General features: G+C 40.3%; 1 non-coding gene across 1 annotated transcript; it reads right to left on the bottom strand.

The window, feature by feature from the left end:
* Nucleotides 1-8,905: 8,905 nt before the first annotated feature.
* On the bottom strand, nucleotides 8,906-9,013 carry LOC130964465 (small nucleolar RNA R71). The gene has a single exon (XR_009080559.1). It is a non-coding gene; the product is annotated as a small nucleolar RNA R71 (small nucleolar RNA).
* Nucleotides 9,014-9,225: the final 212 nt, after the last annotated feature.

Consider the following 9,225-nt stretch of genomic DNA (forward strand, 5'->3'; position numbering starts at 1 on the left):
TGTTCCTAACCAAGTAGGAAATAGCACTAGTCATAGTTACATTCATATAAGTAGGTTGCGCCCCATGAGTCTTATACTTTTGTGATCCCTCGGTCTTCTGTGTTTCTTTTGCATTTCTCTAAGCATGAGGACATGCTAGAATCTAAGTGTGGGGAGGTTGACAAACCCTATTTTGAGGGTTTATCTTGTGCTAATTTCAGGGGTTTTATCAATGATTCCACACACTTTCTATATGAAAATACAAGATTTTGCATTCCTTCCCTAGTTTTGCCCCATGAATGAAAACATGCTTATTTTGCACTAAAATAGATACATTTCTAATCTTCTCTTGATGCCATTCGATGCCATGACTTGTGTGTTAAGTGGTTCCAGAATATAGGGCAAGGATGGGCCGGAAGAGAGAAGGAGGATGGGAGCAAAGGAAGGGAGCAAGAGAATTAAGCCTTGGAAATCTCAGCATGGGCGCGTGCACGCACTTGGCGCGTCCGCGTGGATAGACCAACTTGAAGCCGAAGCCAAGAGCCAAGCCACGAGCCGGCTTGAGTAGCAGATAAGTGGTGGACGAAATTGTGATCATCATTATATGTTTCTTGGATTTTGAATGAATATACTCTTAGGGCACTGTTTATTTTCTTAACTTGAATTCACAACTCCGTTCAACTAACCAGCAAGTGTACTGGGTCGTCCAAGTAATAAACCTTACGTGAGTAAGGGTCGAATCCACAGAGATTGTTGGTATGAAGCAAGCTATGGTCACCTTGCAAATCTCAGTCAGGCAGATTAAAGGGTAATTGTGATTATTGGATTGTAAATAAAAGGGAATAATAAAAAGGATAGAATACTTATGTAGATTCATTGGTAGGAATTTCAGATAAGCGGAATGGAGGTGCTGTAGAGCTCTCGGACGCCTGCTCTCCCACTGCTTCTACTCAATCCTTCTTACTCCTTTCCATGGCAAGCTTTGTATAGGGGTTCACCATCAGCTGTGGCTACTTTCAATCCTCTCGGGGAAATATCCTATGCGGCTGTCACTCGCACAGCTAACCAGTCTGGAGGCATCACCCATGGTTGATAGCTACATCCCATCCTCGCAGTGAAAGCTAATGCTCACGCACTCTGTCACAGTACGGCCAATCACCGGTTGGTTCCCTCCCCTACTGGAATAGAATCCCTCTTTTGCGTCTGTCACTAACGCCCAGCAGGTTACAGGTTTGAAGCACGTCACAGTCATTCATTACCGGAATCCTACTCGGAATACCACAGACAAGGTGAGACTTTCCGGATTCCCAGGATCATACTCGGAACACCACAGACAAGGTTGGACTTTCCGGATCCTCATAAATGCCGCCATCTCTCTAGCTTATACCACGAAGATTCTGTTGGGGAATCTAAGAGATATACATTCAAGCTTCTTTGCATGTAGAACGGAAGTGGTTGTCAATCACGCGCGTTCATGAGTGAGAATGATAATGAGGGTTATTTACTCGTCACATTCATCATGTTCTTGGGTGCGAATGAATATCTTGGAATAAGAATAAAAGAGGAATTGAATAAAAGAAAATAGAACTTCATTAATACTTGAGGTACAGCAGAGCTCCACACCCTTAATCTATGGTGTGCAGAAACTCCACCGTTGAAAATACATAAGCATAAGGTCCAGGCATGGCCGAATGGCCAGCCCCCTAAAACGTGATCAATGATCTCCTAAGATGAAGAATAAAACAAAACTGAGACCAAAGATGTCTAATACAATAGATAAATGTCCTATATATACTAGACTAGCTACTAGGGTTTACATGAGTAAGTAATTGATGCATAGATCCACTTCCGGGGCCCACTTGGTGTGTGCTTGGGCTGAGCTTGATTAATCCACGAGCTGAGGCATTTCTTGGCGTTGAACTTTGAGTTATGACGTGTTTTGGGCGTTCAACTCCGGATCATGACGTTTTTCTGGCGTTTAACTCCAGACAGCAGCATGAACTTGGCGTTTAACGCCAAGTTACGTCGTCATTCTTCGAATAAAGCATGGACTATTATATATTGCTGGAAAGCCCTGGATGTCTACTTTTCAACGCCGTTGAGAGCGCGCCATTTGGAGTTCTGTAGCTCCAGAAAATCCATTTCGAGTGCAGGGAGGTCAGAATCCAACAGCATCAGCAGTCCTTTTGTTCAGCCTTTTTTCAGAGTTTTGCTCAAATCCCTCAATTTCAGTCAGAATTTACCTGAAATCACAGAAAAACACACAAACTCATAGTAAAGTCCAGAAATGTGAATTTAACATAAAAACTAATGAAAACATCCCTAAAAGTAGCTTGAACTTACTAAAAACTATATAAAAACAATGCCAAAAAGCGTATAAATTATCCGCTCATCACAACACCAAACTTAAATTGTTGCTTGTCCCCAAGCAACTTGAAAATCAAATAGGATAAAAAGAAGAGAATATACTATAAATTCAGAAATATCAATGAATATTAATTATAATTAAATGAGCGGGACTTGTAGCTTTTTGGTTCTGAACAGTTTTGGCATCTCACTTTTTCCTTTGAAGTTTAGAATGATTGGCTTCTCTAGGAACTTAGAATTTCAGATAGTGTTATTGACTTTCCTAGTTAAGCATGTTGATTCTTGAACACAGCTACTTATGAGTCTTGGCTGTGGCCCTAAGCACTTTGTTTTCCAGTATTACCACCGGATACATAAATGCCACAGACATATAACTGGGTGAACCTTTTCAGATTGTGACTCAGCTTTGCTAGAGTCCCCAGTTAGTGGTGTCCAGAGCTCTTAAGCGCACTCTTTTGATTTTGGATCACGACTTTAACCACTCAGTCTCAAGCTTTTCACTTGGACCTTCATGACACAAGCACATGGTTAGGGACAGCTTGATTTAGCCGCTTAGGCCTGGATTTTATTTCCTTGGGCCCTCCTATCCATTGATGCTCAAAGCCTTGGATCCTTTTTACCCTTGCCTTTTGGTTTTAAGGGCTATTGGCTTTTTCTATTGCTCCTTTTTCTTGCTTCAAGAATCAATTTCATGATGTTTTTCAGATCATCAATAACATTTCTCTTTGTTCATCATTCTTTCAAGAACCAACAATTTTAACACTCATAAACAACAAGATCCAAAGACATATGCACTGTTCATTCATTCATTCAGAAAACAAAAATTATTGCCACCACATCAATATAATTAAACTAAATTCAAGAGCTATTTTCGAAATTCATGTACTTCTTGTTCTTTTGAATTAAAACATTTTTCTTTTAAGAGAGGTGAAGGATTAATGGATTTTATTCATAGCTTTAAGGCATGGTTACACACTAATGATCATGAAGTAGAGACACAAAACATAGATAAACACAATATTAAAAACGAAAACAGAAAGAAATAAAGAACAAGGAATGAATCCACCTGAGTGAGGGTGGCGCCTTCTTGAAGGTCCAATGGTGCTTTTTGAGCTTCTTTATGTCTTTTCCTTGCTTCTGTTGCATGATCCCTAGTGATTTTGGTGTTTTTAACATTATTTGCTCCCACTAGTTGTGTGGAGGACAACTTATCCCCTGAGGTATCTCAGGGATCTCTTGATTTGTAACCACATGTTCTACCACTGAGCTATGATGGCTTATTTTTTTCTTTCTATCTCCCATGACTCAGAGGTGGAAGCTTTTTGTCTTCCCTTTGAGGTTTCTCTGGCTTTAGGTGCCATTAATGGAAAAGCAAAAAAAAGCTATGCTTTTACCACACCAAACTTAAAATATTGCTCGCCCTCGAGCAAGAGAAGAAAGAAGAGAAGAAGAAGAAAAGAAGAAAATATGGTAGAGAGTGAGGGGAGATGGATTCGGCTATATGGGTGGGATTGGGTGGGAAGGAGAAGTTGAATTTTGAAGGTGAGTGAGGTTTATGGGAAAGGGTGAGTGGTGAATGAAAAATAGAAGGAATGGCCATGAATGGAGAGAGAGAGGGCGAGGTAGGTGGGGATCCTGTGGGGTCCACAGATCCTGAGGTGTCAAGAAATACCATTCCTGCACCAAATAGGCATGTAAAATGCCTTGGCACACCATTCTGGCGTTTAAACGCCCATTGATGCACGTTCTGGGCGTTAAACGCCCATGTGATGCTTGTTTCTGGCGTTGAACGCCAGTTTCATGCTTGTTTCTGGCGTTCAGCGCCAGATTGTCCTCTGTGTGCGCATCCTGGCGTTTAACGCCAGGTTGTTGCTTGTTTTGGGCGTTCAGCGCCAGAATGGTGCTCTGTTCTGGCGTTGAACGCCGGCCAGATGCACCTTCTGGGCGTTGAACGCCAGCCCGTGCGTCCTCCAGGGTGAAAAATTTTTTTTCTTCTGTTTTTGACTCTGTTTTTAATTTTTTTGATTTTTTTTTTCGTGGCTCCTCATGATCATGTACCTAATTAAACACAAAAATAACAAAGAAACAAAATAAAATAAAATTAGATAAATAAAATTGGGTTGCCTCCCAACAAGCGCTTCTTTAATGTCAGTAGCTTGACAGTGGCTCTCATGGAGCCACAAGGTGATCAGGTCAACTTAAGTGTGGTATTCCCAACACCAAACTTAGAGTTTGGATATGGGGTTTGGACACCAAACTTAGAGTTTGGTTGTGGCTTCACAACACCAAACTTAGAGTTTGACTGTGTGGGCTCTTCTTGACTCTGAACTGAGAGAAGCTCTTCATGCTTACTCTCTTTTGTCACAGAGGGATGGCCATGTGCCTGAAACACAAGGTAGTCCCCATTCAATTGAAGGACTAACTCACCTCTGTTGACGTCTATCACAGCTCCTGCTGTGGCTAGGAAAGGTCTTCCTAGGATGATGCATTCATCATCTTCCTTCCTAGTGTCTAGGATTATGAAATCAGTGGGGATGTAAAGGCCTTCAACCCTTACTAGCACGTTGATGAGCGGATAATTTGTATGCTTTTTGGCATTGTTTTTAGTACATTTTTAGTATGATCTAGTTAGTTTTTAGTATATTTTTATTAGTTTTTAGTTAAAATTCACTTTTCTGGACTTTACTATGAGTTTGTGTGTTTTTCTGTGATTTCAGGTATTTTCTGGCTGAAATTGAGGGACCTGAGCAAAAATCTGATCCAGAGACTCAAAAGGACTGCAGATGCTGTTGGATTCTGACCTCCCTGCACTCGAAGTAGATTTTCTGGAGCTACAGAAGCCCAATTGGCGCGCTCTCAACGGCGTTGGAAAGTAGACATCCTGGGCTTTCCAGCAATATATAATAGTCCATACTTTGCCCAATATTTGATGGCCCAAACCGGCGTTCAAAGTCACCTCAAGAAATTCCAGCGTTAAACGCCGGAACTGGCACCTAATTGGGAGTTAAACGCCCAAACTGGCACTAAAGCTGGCGTTTAACTCCAAGGAGAGTCTCTACACGAAATTTCTTCATTGCTCAGCCCAAGCACACACCAAGTGGGCCCGGAAGTGGATTTTTATGTCATTTACTCATCTATGTACTAGTTTTCTATAAGTAGGACCTTTTACTATTGTATTGGGGAGCTTTTGATCATGTTTTTATGATTGAACCCTCTTTGGGAGGCTGGCCATTCGGCCATGCCTAGACCTTGTTCTTATGTATTTTCAACGGTGGAGTTTCTACACACCATAGATTAAGGTGTGGAGCTCTGCTGTACCTCGAGTATTAATGCAATTACTATTGTTCTTCCATTCAATTCTGCTTGTTCTTTTACCAAGATATCACTTGTTCTTCAACATGATGAAGGTGATGATTGACGCCCATCACCATTCTCACCCATGAACAAGGTGACTGACAACCATTCTTGTTCTACAAGCATCTGAGGCTTAGTGAATATCTCTTGGATTCCTGATTGCACGATGCATGGTTGATCGCCTGACAACCGAGTGCTCGCCTGACAAACGAGCCAGCCATTCAGTGAGATCAGAGTCTTCGTGGTATAGGCAAGAACTGATGGCGGCATTCAAGAGAATCCAGAAGGTCTAACCTTGTCTGTGGTATTCTGAGTAGGATTCAATGACTGAATGACTGTGACGTGCTTCAAACCTGTAACCTACTGGGCGTTAGTGACAGACGTAAAAGAGGGATTCTATTCCGGTAGGGGAGGGAACCAAACCGGTGATTGGCAGTACTGTGACAGAGTGCGTGCATTAGCTTTCACTGCGAGGATGGGAGGTAGCCATTGACAACGGTGAAACCCTACACGAGCTTGCCATGGAAAGGAGTAAGAAGGATTGGATGAAGGCAGTGGGAAAGCAGAGAGACGGAAGGGAAGGCATCTTCATACGCTTGTCTGAAGCTCTTACACTAATGATATACATAAGTATCACTATCTTTATCTTTATGTTATTTTCGTTCATCATCATATACATTTGAGTTTGCCTGACTAAGATTTACAAGATGACCATAGCTTGCTTCATACCACCAATCTCCGTGGGATCGACCCTTACTCACGTAAGGTATTACTTGGACGACCCAGTGCACTTGCTGGTTAGTTGTGCGAAGTTGTAGTGATCACAATTTCGTGCACCAAGTTTTTGGCGCCGTTGCCGGGGATTGTTCAAGTTTTGAGCAAGCTCTTTGTCTGGTAACATCAAGTGCCAAAATCCGGCAACAACACCAAGTTTTTGGCGCCGTTGCCGGGGATTGTTCAAATTTTGAGCAAGCTTTTGGTAACAATGCCTGGGATTGTTCTAGTTTGGACAACTGACGGTTCATCTTGTTGCTTAGATTAGGTATTTATTTTTTTTTCGAAATTCTTGAAGATGAATTCTAGAGTTTCATGATGATTTGTTGAAATCTGGCTGGCTGAGAAGCCATGTCTAATCTGATTGGACCGAAGTTTCAACTTATCACCACAAGAGCTTGTTGATTCTCATCAATTTTGCTCTTGGAGCAGTGATCTGCTAAGATTTGGCTGACCTTTGGTCATGTCTAGTGTTTTGGACCGAAGCTTTCCTTGAAAGCTTGGCTGGCTGTGAAGCCATGTCTAATTCCTGGACCGGAGTCTTAGACTAACATTGCACTGATTCCTGGAATTCTCATTAAGAATTTTGATACCTTTTTCCACTTAATTTTCGAAAAATACAAAAAAATTTACAAAATCATAAAAACCAAAAATATTTGATGTTTCTTGCTTAAGTCTAGTGTCTCATCTTAAGTTTGGTGTCAATTGCATGCATTCATTCATGTGTCTTAAGGATCCTCAAGTAATTCTTGATGATTTTTGTGTTCTAATCTTTGAATTCTATTGACTTGAAGTATTTTGTGTGTCTCATATGCATTCTCATATTGATAGTGTCAGTAGTATACAAACTGCTAAGTTTGGTGTCTTGCATGCATTGTTATTTGATTCTTGTTGCATTTTGATTATTAAAAATCCAAAAATATTTTTAATTTGTGTCTTTTCAAGTCAATGATACAAAGAATTGAAGATTCAGAACATACTGCAGAGGAATTATACAGAAAAAGCTGAGCATTCAAAAATGCCCAGTGAAGAAGGCAGACTGGCGTTTAAACGCCAGCCAGGGTACCTGGTTGGGCGTTTAACGCCAGCCAGGGTACCTGGTTGGGCGTTTAACGCCCAAAGAGGTAGCATTTTGGGCGTTAAACGCCAGAATGTATACCATTCTGGGCGTTTAACGCCAGGATGGTGCTAGGGGGAAGATTTTGTTTTCAAAATCAATTTTTTTTCAAGTTTTCAAAGTTTTTCAAAACCAAATCTTTTTCAAATCATATCTTTTCAATCAAATGTTTTCAAAATCAATTTCTTTCCTTTTTCAAAGATACTTACTAACAATTAATGATTTGATTGAACATTTTTTGCCTTTTCTGTTGAGGAAGGTTTTATGTTTGAATCATATCTTTCTTGTTAGGCAAGTCATTAATTTTCAAAATCATATCTTTTCAAATTGTTTTCAAATCATATATTTTAAAATTGTTTTCAAATCATATCTTCTCAATCACATCTTTTTAAAACCATAACTTTTCAATCAAATCTTTTTAACCACATCTTTTTCAAATTAGTTTCAATCAATTCTTTTTGACTTCTTATTTCAAAATCTTTTTCAAAAATCACTTGATTTCTTTTTCACTTTGAATTTTCGAAAATTATCAATCAAATTTTCAAAATGTTTTCAAAATCTTTTAATTGAATTTTCGAAAATTCTCTTCCCTCCTTCCCACATCCTTCTATTTATGGAGTACTACTCCTTCTTAATGCACAATTCGAACCTTATCTAATTAAAGTTCGAATTCTTCTTCTCCTTCTTCTTTCTATTTCTCTTTTCCTCTGACATTTAAAGGAATCTCTATACTGTGACATAGAGGATTCCACATTTTCTTTTTCTCTTCTCTTTCATATGAGCAGGAGCAGAGACAAAGGCATTCTTGTTGAAGCTGACCCTGAACCTGAGAGGACCTTGAAGCGAAAGCTAAGAGAAGCTAAAGCACAACTCTCTTTAGAGGACCTGACCGAATTCTTCAAGGAAGAAGAACACATGGCAGCCGAAAACAACATCAATGCCAACAATGCAAGGAAGGTGCTGGGTGACTTCACTGCACCTACTCCTGATTTTATGGGAGAAGCATCTCTATCCCTGCCATTGGAGCAAACAACTTTGAGCTTAAGCCTCAATTAGTTCTCTAATGCAACAGAATTGCAAGTTTCATGGACTCCAATGGAAGATCCTCATCAGTTTTTAGCTGAATTCTTGCAAATCTGTGACACAGTCAAGACTAATGGGGTTAACCTGAGGTCTATAGACTGATGCTATTCCTTTTGCTGTAAGAGACAGAGCTAGAATATGGTTGGATTCTCAACCTAAAGAAAGCCTGGACTCTTGGGAAAAGCTAGTCAATGCCTTCTTGGCAAAGTTCTTCCACCACAAAGATGGAGTAAGCTTAGAGTGGAAGTCCAAACCTTCAGACAGAAGGATGGAGAATCCCTCTATGAAGCTTGGGAAAGATACAAACAATTAATCAGAAGATGTCCCTCAGACATGCTTTCTGAATGGAGCATCATAGGTATTTTCTATGATGGTCTCTCTGAACTATCCAAGATGTCTTTGGATAGCTCTGCTGGAGGATCTCTTCATCTGAAGAAGACGCCTGCAGAAGCTCAAGAATTGATTGAAATGGTTGCAAATAACCAATTCATGTACACTTCTGAAAGGAATCCTGTGAACAATGGGACTAGTCAGAAGAAAGGAGTTCTTGA

Source organism: Arachis stenosperma, chromosome 2, assembly GCF_014773155.1.
Source record: "Arachis stenosperma cultivar V10309 chromosome 2, arast.V10309.gnm1.PFL2, whole genome shotgun sequence".
In the NCBI taxonomy this organism is placed as follows: Eukaryota; Viridiplantae; Streptophyta; class Magnoliopsida; order Fabales; family Fabaceae; genus Arachis; species Arachis stenosperma.